At 45.5% G+C, this 17,087-nt stretch overlaps 1 protein-coding gene across 3 annotated transcripts in view; it reads right to left on the minus strand.

Moving 5' to 3' along the window:
- FAM53A (family with sequence similarity 53 member A) overlaps positions 1–17,087 on the minus strand; it is a 93,290-nt gene that overhangs the window by 74,802 nt on the left and 1,401 nt on the right. Inside the window, exon 1 of one of the 3 annotated variants that reach the window (XM_075332721.1) lies at positions 10,886–10,945. The exons of the other annotated variants lie outside the window; for them this stretch is intronic. The gene's annotated coding sequence lies outside the window, so the exon portion shown is untranslated. Of the gene's footprint in view, positions 1–10,885; positions 10,946–17,087 lie in introns of those variants that run through there. 3 annotated transcript variants of the gene reach the window in all.

Consider the following 17,087-nt stretch of genomic DNA (forward strand, 5'->3'; position numbering starts at 1 on the left):
ACCACAGAAAGGAAGACTGTCCTAGTAAGGCTGTCACGTTGAGCCGCACTGTAAACCAGACCACTGCAACACATCTTTTTGCTCAACCCAAGTAGATACTTTAGAATAGTGTAAAGTAATATAAAACACATAGTAGAGAATAGTGTAATGTAATACAGAATAATGTAGTGTAGTATATAAACACCATCGTGCCGCAAAGTTTATAGTATAGGGTATGATAACATCATGCATTTCACATAGATTTCAGAGAATATTACATCCACAGCCCACATACGGCCTCCCATTCATTTCAATGTAAATCCGAGGCCATAGTTTACATGGCACTGTTTTTTTTCCTGCCGGATCGGTGCGCGGTAAAAATAAGTTAGCGGTCACTTATTGATAGGAAGCCACGCACATTCACAGTGTTGCAGATTGAATGCAGATTCTTGGCATGCCAAACGGCAAGACCAGTGTTTTAGAAATAGGCAATTTCGCCTCACTTTTTTCAACAACTTGAACGTACCCCCAAAAAATAGCTTAGAACAAACTAGTGTACTTTATAATAGTGTAGTGTAGCACACATCAGAATTATACAGTGTGTCCACCCATATCCTGTCCACCACCATTAGCTTGAGATTCGTATTGAATTGATGATGCCCTACAACTTTGTAATTCACTTTTTTCCTTTATCTCGTTCCGTTTGAGATAAAAATGCTAACACCGTTGTTTTCCACCAGGTGGCGCTATAGGTGGTTTCATTGCGTAGAGCATGGCTACTTTACTATACCTAGACACCACTTCTATGCTTATAGCTGCCACTGTTCTCAAGTTAATGGCGGTGGACAGGATATGGGTGGACACACTGTATATTGAAAGGTTGCTTAGCATACAATAGTATAAGGAAGGTGTAGTGCAACATAAAATAAAACCGTACGGTATAAAATAGTATACGATTGCCATACAGTATAATATAGTGTAGTATAACAGTGTCCCTCCTACCCACTTACGGAAACTAACCCAAGGCGGCCATAAAACAGGATCCAACAACAGGCTTGTCAGGTCTTTACCAGTAGAACGAGGGAAGAGGGGAAACATAAAAACACGCGCCATCATCTCTCCTCTATTGGCAACGGAATAGTTGGGTCTTACAAGGTCAACTGGTGACATAAGTGACGCGAGGCACAAAGCACCTTATACCTCTCCGAGTCCCAATGAACTGGCTATTGACTAAAAAGCCCAAAAAAGCCAAACTAAATAAATTTTGGACAGGAAACGCGTCCTCCGGTGTCAGACATCTACTTATATCGTTTTGGGTGGACGTCAACCGTAATCTCCCCAAATGTCACATCCTAATTTGTCCCTAAAGGTCAAAAAAGAAGGAACGGATCTGGCCTGGGCCTGATATTTGTTTTTCCTACCTTTTTCCGAGACTAAAAGAGCGGGGTTGAGATCGGGCCCGGCTTCCTCCTGTTATTGGAACATATTTTGGATTCATGACCTGCTATGTCTACTTACTACTCAATGGAATATTTCAGCCCAGATTTGACACGTCGCTCTCAGCTTTTCAAGTCAGAACCACAAAGTAACTCTCGAGAAGATGAAGGGATCTCGAGTAAATATCTCATCCGGACTCGTACGCCGAGGTGTAAAGAATGCTCTGAGTTGGCTTAACGCCTCCGAGCTTCAATTTCATTTTATACAAAGTTTTCTAAAATACTATTAAAGCTTTTTAATTATAAAATGCAGGAGAACAAAAACAAAAAACTATAAAATAAATGATGGGAGACCTAAAAATGTAAAGGTATTTTTTAGGTTTTTTTTTATGGGAATAATCATGTAAAATAAAAAACAAATACCGGCACTAAAGTAGAGGAAGTAGAAATCTACGGCAACCACCATCCAATATTCCAAAGTGGTCTCGACCATGGCATTGGACCCGTTGAAGCACAAGGACGTCCAAGACGTCTGTCGTCCATTAGTGGGCCTGCACTCGGCTCTCTCCCCGAGTGCAGGCCCCCTAATGGACGATGGCCATTTCGCACGTTTTTGTGCTTGAACGGGTCCAATGCAATTGTCGAGAACACTTTGTAATATTGGATGGTGGTTGCCGTAGATTTCTACTTCCTGGACATTGGTTTGGATTTTTTCTTTCCTGGTCTACATGCTCCCATGACCATTGTTTCCATAAGGAGGACTGAAGCTGACCTATAAATCCGGTGACAAGGTATTGCGCGGCTTGGTGCAGAAACTGCCTCTGCATAGTATATTGGGTAATAGCTTTTAGCCTCAATTATACAAGCAAGATCCGAATATATAGATAACGGCATCTTAAACCACATATAGGTACTCATGAATTATATAAAAAAAAATGTATATCTATAAAAAATAAATGATATATCAAACACTAGTACAAGCCAACCATACACAATGAGGCTAAAGTGGACCTGTCAATAGGTCAAAAATATAGCCAATTTTTCCCTTATTTTTATTCCTGCTGTTCCTGAGTATTATGGGGTTTTGTGAAGGAAAGGGGGGGGTAAATCTGCAGTATGGTTCCAGAGATATGGGCCTTTTCAATTGCTGTAAATTTTTTGGGACTATACTGAGGGGATGGTGCCCACAGGTTACTTATACAAAGAAGCCTAAAGACATGCCCCCCCAGGGAAAACTTAAGAGCTAGGCCACTCGAGGGGAGCCCCGCGAGCCGGGACCCCAGGGGGGGAAACCCCGCGAGCCGGGACCCCGGGGGGGGGGAGCCCCGCGAGCCGGGACCCCAGGGGGGGGGGAGCCCCGCGAGTCGGGACCCCAGGGGGGGGGGAGCCCCGCGAGTCGGGACCCCAGGGGGGGGGGGGAGCCCCGCGAGTCGGGACCCCCAGGGGGGGGGGGAGCCCCGCGAGTCGGGACCCCAGGGGGGGGGGAGCCCCGCGAGTCGGGACCCCAGGGGGGGGGGGGGAGCCCCGCGAGCCGGGACCCCAGGGGGGGGGGAGCCCCGCGAGCCGGGACCCCAGGGGGGGGGGGAGCCCCGCGAGCCGAGACCCCAGGGGGGGGAGCCCCGCGAGCCAGGACCCCAGGTGGAAAAACCCCATGAGCCAGGACCCCAGGTGGAAAAACCCCATGAGCCAGGACCCCAGGTGGAAAAACCCCATGAGCCAGGACCCCAGGTGGAAAAACCCCATGAGCCAGGACCCCAGGTGGAAAAACCCCATGAGCCAGGACCCCAGGTGGAAAAACCCCGTGAGCCAGGACCCCAGGTGGAAAAACCCCGTGAGCCAGGACCCCAGGTGGAAAAACCTCGTGAGCCAGGACCCCAGGTGGAAAAACCCCGTGAGCCAGGACCCCAGGTGGAAAAACCCCGTGAGCCAGGACCCCAGGTGGAAGGACCCCAGGTGGAAAAACCCCGTGAGCCAGGACCCCAGGTGAAAAAACCCCGTGAACCAGGACCCCAGGTGGAAAAACCCCGTGAGCCAGGACCCCAGGTGGAAAAAAAACCCGTGAGCCAGGACCCCAGGGATACCTGCAAGCCACGCCCCGGGGAAGCCTGTGAACCATGCCATTTTATGACAACATTGAGATACCTTTATGTGATGCATTCTGAAATTATCTAAACTACAGTGAACTAATGGGTTACACATCACTAAGCGGAGATGGCTGGAGAACAAGTCATACAATGGAATGTTCAGAGGGAAAGTGATCGTGATCTCCATCTACACCGGGGAATTCCGAATTACACTGGGCGCCAAGGACCGGTGACAAACATGGGAACATCTGCACATTGGCCCTTAAAGCAAACATTCAGCGTAGGAAGATCACAGTGCCTCCAGGTTTGGGGTGCTGTTTCAAAACGTAACCATGTATAGCCGAGTAATCCTATATAGAAAAAGGGGGGCGATTTGAGTATATCATCAAATATAGGTTTTGGCAAAATGTATAGGCTTATTAGCATGTATAACACTGCAGAGGTAAACAATTAATTTTCCCGAGGGGAGACCGTAACTGGTGTGAATAGTCAAATTAATTCTGCTCAATATTAACATTAATTATAATTATTTTATATCCATATTAATTGTATCATTTAACATTGAGCAGAATTAAGCATGCTGACATCCCACTATATACAGTATGAGCCCCAATACAGCCCCCCTTAACGTATGAGCTCACACACAGCCCCACCTATATACAGTATGAGCCCCCATACAGTTCCCTACATACAGTATGAGCTCCCATAAAGCCCAATCCATACAGAATGAGCCCCCATGTAGAACCTAAGTACAGTATGAGCCCCCACATAGCCCCTCTATATACAGCGTGAACCCGCCACATAGCCTTTCATATACAGTATGAACCTGGATATGGGCTCCTAAATATATTATGAGCCCCCACATAGCCCATTATATACAGTGTCAACCCCCACATAGCCCATCTATTTATGTGAGCCACCACATAGACCTTCTATAAAAAGTGTGAGTCCAAACACAGCTCCTCTACATACACATCCCACTACATAGCCCCCTCTAATAAAGCGAGATCCCAGTCTCTAATACAGTATGAGCCCCCACATAGCTTCATTAATACAGTATGAGCTCAAACATAGCCTTTTAAATACAGTATGAGCCCCCACATGAACTAAATACATGATGAACCCCACATAGCCTCCTATATACATTATGCGCCCTACATAGCCTCCTACATACAGTATGAGCCCCCAGTCTCCTATATACATTATGAGCCCCATATAGCCTCTTAAATCCAGTATGAGCCCCACATAGCCTCCTATATCCAGTATGAGCCCCACATAGCCTCCTATATCCAGTATGAGCCCCACATAGCCTCCTATATCCAGTATGAGCCCCACATAGCCTCCTATATCCAGTATGAGCCCCACATAGCCTCCTATATCCAGTATGAGCCCCACATAGCCTCCTATATCCAGTATGAGCCCCACATAGCCTCCTATATCCAGTATGAGCCCCACATAGCCTCCTATATCCAGTATGAGCCCCACATAGCCTCCTATATCCAGTATGAGCCCCACATAGCCTCCTATATCCAGTATGAGCCCCACATAGCCTCCTATATCCAGTATGAGCCCCACATAGCCTCCTATATCCAGTATGAGCCCCACATAGCCTCCTATATCCAGTATGAGCCCCACATAGCCTCCTATATCCAGTATGAGCCCCACATAGCCTCCTATATCCAGTATGAGCCCCACATAGCCTCCTATATCCAGTATGAGCCCCACATAGCCTCCTATATCCAGTATGAGCCCCACATAGTCTCCTATATCCAGTATGAGCCCCACATAGCCTCCTATATTCAGTATGAGCCCCACATAGCCTCCTATATTCAGTATGAGCCCCACATAGCCTCCTATATCCAGTATGAGCCCCACATAGCCTCCTATATCCAGTATGAGCCCCACATAGCCTCCTATATCCAGTATGAGCCCCACATAGCCTCCTATATCCAGTATGAGCCCCACATAGCCTCCTATATCCAGTATGAGCCCCACATAGCCTCCTATATCCAGTATGAGCCCCACATAGCCTTTTATATCCAGTATGAGCCCCACATAGCCTCCTAATAATATATTTATTCATTTATATAGCGCTATTAATTTCATAGCGCTTTACATACATTGGCAACACTGTACCCATTGGGGCTCACAATCTAAATTGCCTATTAGTATGTTTTTGGAGTGTGGGAAGAATCCAGAGAACCCGGAGGAAACCCATGCAAACACGGGGAGAACATACAAACTCCTTGCAGATGTTGTCCTGAGTGGGACTAGAACCCAGGACCCCAGTGCTGCAAGGGTGCAGCGCTAACCACTGAGCCACCGTGCCACCCTCCTATATATAGTATAAGCCCCACATAGCCTCCTATATACAGAATGAGCCCCACATACCGTACCCTCCTATATACAGTATGTGCCCCACAGCCTTAAATTCAGTATAAGCCTCATATAGTCTCCTATATACATTATGAGCCCCACAGCCCCCCCCCATCCTTTGCCCAGACTGAAACAGCCAAAGGGCCAGCTGTGGCCCGCAGGCCGCACTTTGCCCGGCCCAGATATATGGGGATCATTCTCACGCATTGATTCATCTCACCCACTCTTTCTACTGCTACACTAGACTCTGGGAAAATCTGGAAGGAGTTTAATTTTTTTTTTTACACTTTGGACTACAAGACTCCTGTGGTGTTATCGAGTCTTTGAAATTACCTGACGGAAGAAGGTTGGTTTTAGGCCTTGCTGAAATACTTAACATATTTGTGAAATACCTTGTATCCAGGGGACTATGTCTACTACTGGGCTTTACAAAGCAGAAGCTTGTGGGCACAGTCCACAGACTATTGAAGTCACTAAACAAGTACTAGTTAAGTCATATAGCCAGTAGCCATATAGCCCTTAGCCTAATCATGGACCAAGTGTTAGACTGGGCAACTTTGGGACCACCAAATAGGAAATCGAGGCCAACCGAAGATCTTCCTGTCCTCTGGTGGACCGAACCAAACCAACCCTACCTTAACAAGATGAGTTACTAAGTGTGACAATATAAGGAGGCCACAAACATATTCTCCTATCCAAGATGGGTGTTCAAGAAGCAGGTTCGGTAGAGCCCGGTCTTGAATGGAGCAGGTGTCCCATTCATCGTGTATGGGTCTGCCATAAATAGCCAAGCACTATACAGAGATGGGGTCCAGAACTTTAATCTCAGGGTTCTGTGAGAGAACAGAATCCACTTTGTTCTTATAGAATCAATCTTGTCTTATAGCTAATGATGTTATAGGGTTCAGCTAAAACTTATGGGTGGGTTAGTTTAACATTTCCGTTGCCGTCCCTACTGCTCTTATTGGCGCATACTTATCCTTTGTCTGTGACCCTATATAAACTGGTCACATCTACTAATAAAGAATTCTTTGAGTACACCATATTAAGTGTGTGCTGAATTGATTTCCCAAGCGCTCATAAAACAAACTGTATTAATTTGGAGTTCAAAAGGTATAGCAGGAGTGTATTTCCCTCACAGTTCTTTGGAGATCCCAGCAATCAGTAAGTTATCCCCTATTCAACTTAACGTTTTGAGGAAACCCTATACTCAAAACGTTAGGCACAAGTTGCATAACTTTACCTGGCGCCTCGGATATCTCCAGTCTTGGCCAAAATTGCCCAAACACCACACGGAAATATTCAAATAGACCAGCCAACTTGTGTGCCTCCAAAAAACACTGGAACTCCAAAGTCAAAGAAATTAGTTTTTGAGGTATTGCAATACAATCATACGATCGTATCCAGAGTTATGAAGAAGAATCTGGATTTTAAGGGAACGTGTCAAATCCTCCTGACGGTATTTACTTAAATTCCCTATAAAACAACAATCCTGGAAAGTATTTTCTTAAAACATTGCACTGTGCCATTCCTCTGTTATTCATCCTACAAGTTTAGGAATATCATAACTGGGCGTTACCAACTGAAGAGGGGCGTGTCTCTTCTTGTCCAATCAGTGCTGAATGTATCAGACTATGTAGGGACACACCCCTTGGTCAGAGAATGGTAGCACCCAGTAATCAAATTCTTGACTAATTTCAATGGGGAATAACTGAGGGACAGTACAACGCAGAGTAACAGTAAGAGGCTCCCCAGAATTCCTTTTTCATGGAGGCTACAAGGATTTACTAAAACAGACATTTCAGGAGAGCAGAAAAGTTTCCTTTAAGACAAGGTTTACCATCATAATGCAGAAGAAGATCCCAAAATTGCTTTATTCATGGAGAATATAAGTATTTTATAAAACAGACGTCAGAATCGATAATTTCTCTAAAAGCACAGTATACACCCACAACCAAAGTAAGAGTGAAGACCAACCCAAAATATTCAGCTCAAAATTCCTTAACGAAGAAGTGTAAACCAATTTTCAAAAAAATATTTTAAAAATGTTAAAATAAAAAAAAATTAAAACTGAAAACAAAAAAAAAAAAGCCCTGCGTAAAATACTAGAAAATCCAAATTAAATCATTAATTATTTTGGCATCAAGCTGCGGTTATTCAATGAATGATTTTACACAGTTATGGCGAATCCTGCAGGGAGAAAGGAGGGTTTTGTAGGGGGACTGCAGGCAAAAATCCAATCTTTTTAGCATACATTTTTTTTAACAAGGTGATACATAGGGCAAAGATGCCATGCTCTTTAAAAAAACGAACGGTATTGGAAAAAGATTAGATAGACACATGGAAAACATTTTTTAAAAAAAAAAATTAATATCCAAATAAAAAAGTTGCCATGTATACATATATATACACATATACATATATAACACACATGTACATATATACACACATACATACATACATATGTCCACACATACATATATAACACACATGCGCGCATATATATCATATATTATACAATATATATACACACACGCATTACACATGCATATATACACTCAAACGCATATTATATATACACATATATATATATATATATATATATATATATATATATATACACACACACACACATGCATGTACACACAATGTACACGTATATATATTATATATATTATACACATACATATATACACCCACACGCACCTATATACACATACATACTGTATACATACAGTATAAATGTATATATATTATATATACTATATATATATATACACACACACAACGTATATACACACATCCGTCTATATATACACCATGTGCATATACACATACGTATGCGTATATAGCGCACACATATACACACAAACACATATATGCATATATACACATACACACGCATGCACGCAGATATACACACACATCGACACAGACACACACACACACACACACGCACACACATACAAGCACACACACACACATAGAAACACCAGACACACACATATATATATATATTATATACTACACACACACACACATATACACACACACACACATATACACACACATATACACACACACACACGCATATACACACATATACACACACACACATACATATATATATATATACACACACACACACACACATACACACAGATAGACACACACAGACACACACACACACATAAGTATACACACATTTTATATATATATAGTATATATATATATACTATATATATACACACACACACACACACACATATATACACACACACATATACACACACACACACCACACACACACACACATATACACACACACACATATACACACACACACATATACACACACACACACACACACATATACACACACACACACATATACACACACACACATACACACACATATACAATATATATATATATATATATATATATTACTGATATATATATATACATACAATCACATTTTTTTTTCTTCTTTGCACATATGGGGATCCGTTCGAAACCCGCAGTGTGTCATTTAATCCTCGGTGGAAAGCCAGCACAAGTTTAACAATAACCTTCCAGTGTCGCGCTCCCCCCCCCTCTTTATAAGTGTGAACACATGTCCCAACCTAACATGCTCCTGAAAAAACGTGGTCTCTAGGCCGAACATGGATTATATTAGAGCACTTCTCTGCAGACTTTAGTGACTTCTTAATGTTAACAATTTCCACACCCCCCCCCCCCACCCTTCCTTCGTCATGTCGATTCATGGATTCTGCTTTACATTATACTCACTCCCAGGGGTATAATTTACTATTTAAAGTCTCTCCTTTAAGGGGGTGGATGAAGTGTAAAGACACATACAGTATATACATATATATACACATTGAAAGAAAAAAAAAGTGTGTGCACCTTTAAAGTTGTCCAAAAACGGAGAGGTGTAGGGTGGGGGGGGGTGGGGGGACGGACGGGTACGATATTCTCAGCATGAAGGAAACCACAAAATTACAGGGTCGTTTAACCCATAAAAACAACTTGAGGAAGGGCCGAGTTTGCTCAGCAATTGCAAGGCACTTATTAATGGCTGCCCGGGCAAATCAGCTCGCCTATAGAGAAAGCACACGGCCCATGGAGACAGCTGTTGTTTTCGTGCCCATCCTGAGGCCTAGAGAAGAAAAACAAAAAACCTACAATCCACAGACCTCCCTTCATTTCTTACCATTGCTATTAATATACAAGCATGGGGGCTGCGTACTGTCAATTTCGTGATGTCACGTCTCACCCAGCATAACCCCTCTGTAGAAATTATATATATATATATATATATATATACACATATATATATATACACATATATATATATATACACACACAGCTGCTGCTTGCCTTTGCCTGCACGGAAATCCCTGTCCTGGTGGCACAAGGGGACAAAAAGTATTGTGACAAGGCCCTGAAAGAGCAGCATCGCCACCATACCGGAGAAGCAAAGCTTCCCAGCACACCGGGGGTTAAACAACGAGGAATTAAGTACCCCCCCCCTCCCCATCAATCCGGTTAACAGTTCCCAAGGCAATATTTTTTTTTTCCCTTTTAATAGAAATCCTTCTATTTCCTCCCACCGCACACAGCAAAGCAGCGTGGAAAAATAAAATACAAAAAAAAAAAATTACAAAAAAAATTCTTAAACGATAAGGGTCCAAATCGAAGCGATCTGTTTAAAAAATAAATCGCGACTTTTTTATACATTTTTTTTCTTTAAAGCTTCGAATTAAATGAAAAAAATAAAAATAAAGCGTTGGGGATATAAAAAAAAAAATAAAAAAAATTTTTTTTTATTATTATTACACGTATACTAAAGGCGTAAATGATGCAAATAAAAACATCTAGTAAGAAGAAAAACAAGGGATAAAGAAAGGGATTTTTTTTTTCTTTTGCAAGCACTACGAGGGGGAGTCCATATACTCTACACACAGGCTGGGGGAAGCAGCCCCTTGCCCTGGTATTAATGTGTACCTGTGCAGCACGCTTGCCTTCCCCCGGCTGCTGCTTTCCCCTTGGCTGCTTCCATGCATATGACCACACAACACAAATAAAAAGAGCTATTCACTCACACATGCCCCCTCCCCTGCTCCAAAAACGCCCACACTACGCTCTGATTGGCCAACGACACTCCTACGTAACTTTTTTTTTTTTTTACTTTTCGCACAACTTTATTATCACACACTGCAGAATCAACCCAGCTGAGCTGCTGATCAGGATGTAAATGCACATTACTCAGCATTTCCCAGGAGCAAACCTCCCCCACTCCAAAACTACCTACACATTACAGTGAAAATTCCATTAATCCGTCAGTGTTCTTATAATCCGGCGCAAAATGTCAATTTTTGAAAGTCATACAAAAATAAACGATTTTGATATATTTTGGGGAACGAGTCATACGCTTAATTGTAAAGTGCTGTAGAACATGGCGCTATACACAAAATTATTATTAGTTTGAAATGACTTTTCATTATACAATAAGGCTTTGTGCACACACCGATTTTTTTATGAGGTTTTTTTTAGTGCGGTTTTGTCAAATTTAACGCAAATCATTATGCCGGCAAAGTCAATGAGAATCCTAAAGTTTTGTGCAATTGCTATAGCGTTTTTGCAACTTTTTTTCCACCCTAGAATGCATGTACAACGCATGCAAAAAATGTATCAGAAATGCATTGCAAAAGTGTAAAAAAAAAAGTAAAAAAAAGTAAAAATTTGTCAAAAAAAATCTAAAAAGTAAAAAAAGATTAAAAAAAGAGTAAAAAAAGGATAAAAAAAAGTAAAAAAGTAACAAAAAAGAGTAAAAAAAATAAAAGTGTAAAAAGTGTAAAAAAAAAAAAATAAAAAAAGAGTAAAGAAAAAAAAAGAGTAACAGAGTAAAAAGAGTAAAAAAAAGTTAAAAAGTGTAAAAAAAAAGTAAAAAAAAGGAAGAAAAAGGAAAAAAAGAGTAAAAAAAGAGTAAAAGAGAATAAAATAGAAGAGTAAAAATAGAAAAAAAAGAGAAAAAGCAAAAAAAGTAAACGAAAAAAAGTAAAAAAAATGTAAAAACAAAAAAGTTAAGTAGAAAAGATTAAAGATTAAAAACATGTAAAAAAAAAAAAGTCACCTCCCCTGTACTCAACGTGTGCACACTCTATGCAGTACCGAAAAAAGGAATTGATTACCCTGATGAAGGACTTTCCAATGCGAAACGCATTGACTGAAATCACCTTTCTAGGTTTTTGGGGGGGGGGAAGCACTTTTATGACATTTATTGAATAGGAAAGATAACATTAGCACAGTTTTTTAGGTGGGCAGTGGAAAAAGAAGCAGTGTGAACAGACTCCTAGGGAACGTGCATCTGAGATCACTTGTACAACATTCTGCCACACTGGAGTATGAAAGTAAAGTAAAAATAACGGTCTCCTATAGAATATACATCAAACGTCCCTTAATCCAGAATGTAATAAACCAGCATTACAGTGTATATATTTTTTACAATATTTACAGTTTACATGTATAGAATTTGTACGTAGCTGTATACGTATATAAGAGGTATATGCTCCAGGCCGACACATGCACACTCTACGCTTCGCCTAAACTTTCTCACGGTCTCCTGGTCAGAATATTCCCTGGAGACGAGAAAGAAAATAGCGCGTCTGTCTATAAATATATCAACAGGACAGTATTAAAGCGCCACATGGTGGAAAGAAGAGAAGGGAGCGCCCCGGCCAGACTGCTTCATATGCAACGTGTGAGCGCCGGCAGCCCTAAGGAGGCCATGAAAGATTTACTAGGAAGTGGAGGAAAAAGACCGGAAAGAAAGAGCAGTGTGAAGCCAGCCCAAGATATGGGGACATAGCCCATACCTGCAGCATTATAGCAGTTATATAACACCGACACATCCCACAGAGCGGTATATAGAACAAACATATGTACAGGCGAAGATAGAGGACAAGAAAGGGTAACAAAGATGGAAGATACATAGGAAGATAAGGAAGACCGGAGGAAGTAAGAAAGGGGGGGGAAGTAAGAAAGGGGGGGGAAGTAAGAAAGGGGGGGGAGTAAGAAAGGGGGGGAAGTAAGAAAGGGGGGGAAGTAAGAAAGGGGGGGGAAGTAAGAAAGGGGGGGGAAGTAAGAAAGGGGGGAAGAAAGGGGAAGAAAGGGGAAGAAAGGGGAAGAAAGGGGAAGAAAGGGGAAGAAAGGGGAAGAAAGGGGAAGAAAGGGGAAGAAAGGGTAAGGAAGGGTAAGGAAGGGTAAGGAAGGGTAAGGAAGGGTAAGGAAGGGTAAGGAAGGGTAAGGAAGGGTAAGGGAGGAAGAAAGGGTAAGGGAGGAAGAAAGGGTAAGGGAGGAAGAAAGGGTAAGGGAGGAAGAAAGGGTAAGGGAGGAGAGACCGGAGGAAGGGAGGAGAGACCGGAGGAAGGGAGGAGAGACCGGAGGAAGGGAGGAGAGACCGGAGGAAGGGAGGAGAGACCGGAGGAAGGGAGGAGAGACCGGAGGAAGGGAGGAGAGACCGGAGGAAGGGAGGAGAGACCGGAGGAAGGGAGGAGAGACCGGAGGAAGGGAGGAGAGACCGGAGGAAGGGAGGAGAGACCGGAGGAAGGGAGGAGAGACCGGAGGAAGGGAGGAGAGACCGGAGGAAGGGAGGAGAGACCGGAGGAAGGGAGGAGAGACCGGAGGAAGGGAGGAGAGACCGGAGGAAGGGAGGAGAGACCGGAGGAAGGGAGGAGAGACCGGAGGAAGGGGAGGAGAGACCGGAGGAAGGGAGGAGAGACCGGAGGAAGGGAGGAGAGACCGGAGGAAGGGAGGAGAGACCGGAGGAAGGGAGGAGAGACCGGAGGAAGGGAGGAGAGACCGGAGGAAGGGAGGAGAGACCGGAGGAAGGGAGGAGAGACCGGAGGAAGGGAGGAGAGACCGGAGGAAGGGAAGAGGGGAGGAAAGAAGTAAAAAGAAAAGAAAGAAAATTAAAGAAAGAAAAAGAGAAAGAAAAAGAAAGTAGTGACAACTTTTTAAATTGCTTCTTTTGACGTCTATGTTGGCTCTTAGAGGAGATAGCAGTGACGGGCACAGCCATGGATATTGAATGATATGGAGTCCATAGATAAAGACATCTATACAGAGAGATTGGTATGACATACTGAATATCAAGAATATTTTTCCTAATTTTGCAATACAAAAACTAACAGGAACTATATAAAATCCATTCCATGCTTCCTTTGAAATGTGGGACACACTGCAGGGTCCAGATGTGCGGCAAATAGATTGTTAGCTCTTCAGGTCAATTCAATAATACAAAACCCAAACTTCTGAAGCAAATTTTTGCAGCAATTATCCTGGATTGTAGAAATCCATCCCGGCCATCTGTAATGAGGAGCGGCCGGGATTACAGCGGCCGGGCCTCATCCATATGCTCATTGTCCTGCTCGCTGCTGTGAGATTATAATTATGGAGCACAGCACAAACCACCAGGCCGAGAGGAGAGAAGAATAAAGGCCGGGGGGGGTGCACTATGGACACCCCCGTGTGTAGGGTTATGACAATGCGGCAGCATGTTGTGGGTTAACTATAGGTGTGTGGTTGTGTGGTGACCCCGCCATGATTCCTGTGGGCCCAGGAGAAGAGTTTATGAAAGCAGCTGCTCAGGAGTTGGGTTACACATGGTAATTCTAGCCCTGGTGCTTAATACTCAGGAAGTCGCTGTGCAGCCTCTGACTGGGCCGGAGGAGGCATGAATGGAGGCCGCAAAACCCTACAAACTGATGGAAACACGGAAATGTGTAATGTACATTCATCATACATCTACAGAGCAGGGCTGGAACTGCACAGCACGGGCTGGCGGCACTATTCATGTGATGAACAGGCTACATACATCTACAACACAGGCCCACCGGCCAGGCCGGACCCCTTACCTGTTGCCTCTTTTGACTAGTTAGTCTGGCACGACATTGTGGTGCGAGGCAGATATGGCGTTGCACTGGGCCTACTAATCTGATGAGGAATCGGGGAATCCAGCCGCTATGAGGCGATTACTCAAGTCTTCTGGTCCTACAACCACGGACTAACGACGTGGCCACGGGACCACGGACCTGGCTACAAATCATTTTTATCAACTTGAATATATATGAGATAGACATATGGGAGAAAGATAAAAGAAAAGTGAAGTAGCCCCAAACCCAGCCGATCTGGGAGGAACTCTCCATAACTGAGCGTTACATCAGATCATATAGAAAGAGAAATGAGGCTGCACTGTGTAATATGGGAAAGAGGGGGCCAGGAGCTCCCCATATACAGGGGGGGCAGCAGCTCCGCATACAGGGGGGCCAGCATCTCCACATACAGGGGGGCCAGCATCTCCACATACAGGGGGGCCAGCATCTCCACATACAGGGGGGCCAGCATCTCCACATACAGGGGGGCCAGCATCTTCACATACAGGGGGGCCAGCAGCTCCACATATACAGGGGGGCCAGCAGCTCCACATATACAGGGGGGCCAGCAGCTCCACATATACAGGGGGGCCAGCAGCTCAGGGGGTGCGCTACAGGGGGGCAGCAGCTCCATATATACAGGGGGTGCTACAGGGGGGGCCAGCAGCTCTATATATACAGGGGGTGCTACAGGGGGGCCAGCAGCTCCATATATACAGGGGGTGCTACAGGTACAGGGGGGGGCAGATGCTCCATATATACAGGGGGGGTGCCAGCAGCTCCATATATACAGGGGGTGCTACAGAGGGGCCAGCAGCTCCATATATACAGGGGGTGCGCTACAGGGGGGCAGCAGCTCCATATATACAGGGGGTGCTACAGGGGGGCCAGCAGCTCTATATATACAGGGGTGCTACAGGGGGGGCCAGCAGCTCCATATATACAGGGGGTGCTACAGGTACAGGGGGGGCAGATGCTCCATATATACAGGGGGTGCCAGCAGCTCCATATATACAGGGGGTGCTACAGAGGGGCCAGCAGCTCCATATATACAGGGGGTGCTACAGGTACAGGGGGCCAGACGCTCCATATATACAGGGGGTGCTACAGGGGGCCAGCAGCTCCATATATACAGGGGGTGCTACAGGGGGGCAGCAGCTCCACATATACAAGGGGTGCTAAAGGTACAGGGGGCCAGACGCTCCATATATACAGGGGGGTGCTACAGAGGGGCAGCAGCTTCATATATACAGGGGGTGCTACAGGGGGGGCAGCAGCTCCACATATACAAGGGGTGCTACAGGTACAGGGGGGCCAGACGCTCCATATATACAGGGGGTGCTACAGGGGGGCAGCAGCTCCGCATATACAGGGGATGCTACAGGGGGGGGGGCAGCAGCTTCATATATACAGGGGGTGCTACAGGGGGGCAGCAGCTTCATATATACAGGGGGTGCTACAGGGGAGCCAGCAGCTCCGCATATACAGGGGGTGCTACAGGGGGGCAGCAGCTCTGCACACAGGGGGTGCTACAGGGGGGCAGCAGCTCTACACACAGGGGGTGCTACAGGGGGGCAGCAGCTCTGCACACAGGGGGTGCTACAGGGGGGCAGCAGCTCTGCACGCAGGGGGTGCTACAGGGGGGCAGCAGCTCTGCACACAGGGGGTGCTACAGGGGGGCAGCAGCTCTGCACACAGGGGGTGCTACAGGGGGGCAGCAGCTCTGCACACAGGGGGTGCTACAGGGGGGCAGCAGCTCTGCACACAGGGGGGTGTTACAGGGGGGCAGCAGCTCTGCACACAGGGGGTGTTACAGGGGCAGCAGCTCTGCACACAGGGGGTGTTTACAGGGGCAGCAGCTCTGCACACAGGGGGTGTTACAGGGGCAGCAGCTCTGCACACAGGGGGTGTTACAGGGGGGCAGCAGCTCTGCAAACAAGGGGAGTTATAGGGGGGGGGCAGCAGCTCCGCATATACAGGGGGTGCTACAAGGGGGCAGAAGCTCCGCATATACATGGGGAGGGGGGCAGCAGCTCCGCACACAGGGGGTGTTACAGGGGGGCAGCAGCTCCGCACACAGGGGGTGTTACAGGGGGCAGCAGCTCCGCACACAGGGGGGTGTTACAGGGGGGCAGCAGCTCCGCACACAGGGGGGTATTACAGGGGGGCAGCAGCTCCGCACACAGGGGGTGTTACAGGGGGGAAGCAGCTCCGCACACAGGGGGTGTTACAGGGGGGCAGCAGCTCCGCACACAGGGGGTGTTACAGGGGGG

This window comes from Anomaloglossus baeobatrachus, chromosome 1 (assembly GCF_048569485.1).
Source record: "Anomaloglossus baeobatrachus isolate aAnoBae1 chromosome 1, aAnoBae1.hap1, whole genome shotgun sequence".
NCBI classification, from domain to species: Eukaryota; Metazoa; Chordata; class Amphibia; order Anura; family Aromobatidae; genus Anomaloglossus; species Anomaloglossus baeobatrachus.